Raw genomic sequence first — 1,570 nt, forward strand, 5'->3', positions numbered from 1 at the left:
ACACAAGAGACTCAACAATAACAACCGAAAGTGAATAACTCAATAGAATAGTATTTCACAATTTAACACCTTGCCTCAATGTGAACCACGCCTTTTATACCTCAATACCAATTTTAACAACAACATATTCCAAGAACAACAACTTCACATAAGAATCCAACGGTTGAATAATGAATATGGAATAAAGGAAACAAGAACTTCAACTAAACATGTAGTGCAATTAACAAGTAAGAGCTAAGACAAATAGAGCATGTGAAATAGACTAATGATGATAAAGATAACATGTTAAAATAACTCAATTAAGGGCATGAAAGGAATATACATAGCTAAAACCGGTAAATTTTCATATTTAGCCCGTGTACACACTCGTCACCTTACGTACATGACTTTCACACATCACAATTATCACGAAACAATACTAAACCCAAGGGGTAATTTCCCCACACGAAGTTAGGCAAGACACTTACCTCGAAATATGCTAACTCAATCCACTAGTAGGCATTTTCCTCGATTGTCCAACTCCGAATGGCTAGAATCTAGCCAAAACAACTTCATACTACAAATATAAATTATAGGAAACTATTTCGAACAATAAAATTATGATCTTTGCAAAAAAATAAAAAATCAACTTAAAAAGTCAACCTGTGCCAGCGTCTTGAAACCCGACCAAAAAAGTACAAAATTCGAACACCTATTCGAAAACGAGTCCAACCATACAAGAATTACTCAAATCCGATCTCAAATCGCCTTTCAAATCTCCAAATATTAGCCTAACAAATTTCACAAATTTTTCCCAAATTTCCAACTCCTAAACACTAATTAAATGATGAAAACAATAATATATTCGTGTAATTAACCAAAATCGAGATAGGATTTCTCTAGGTCCAAAAATGGATTATGAAATCTAACCCCCTGACTTAGGTCTTTTTCTGTACAGGGAATTCACACCTGCGAACCCACAGCCGCATTTGTGGCTCAGCACCTAAGGAAATTCCATCGCATGTGCGTCCATGACTTAAGTTCTGAGAATGCGCACATGTGGACACCAAGCGCACTTGTGCTAATGCTTCTGCGACCAATGGTTCGCTTCTGCGAGCCAGCATCTGCAGAGTTTCGACCGCACCTGCGGTCCTTACCCTACTCACTCAACTCCGCCCCTTCCGTTTCTATGCTTCCGCTTCTGCGGAATATGGGCCGCATATCTGGTCCCATCTAGATATGCTAAAATCCGTTTCTGTGATCAACCTCTTGCATTTGTGAGTCTGCACCTGTGGCCAATAGTGTGTAGGTGCGATTGCACCAAGCACAACCCAATTTTAGCAATGAGATTAAGTCCAAATTGCTCCAGATTCGATCCGAATCACACCCGGGTCCCTCTCGGATCCCGTCCAAATATACCATCAAGTTCCAAAACACCTAGAGGACCTACTCGAGGCCAACAATCCATCAATCAATATCGATTCTACAAATTGCAACCCAATTAAAACCTATGAAATTATGAACTTCTGAATTTCAAAATCTAATTCCGATTGACTTTAAATTTTGCATACAAGTCATTAATAACATGAAG

Source organism: Nicotiana sylvestris, chromosome 8, assembly GCF_000393655.2.
Source record: "Nicotiana sylvestris chromosome 8, ASM39365v2, whole genome shotgun sequence".
Lineage (NCBI taxonomy): Eukaryota > Viridiplantae > Streptophyta > Magnoliopsida > Solanales > Solanaceae > Nicotiana > Nicotiana sylvestris.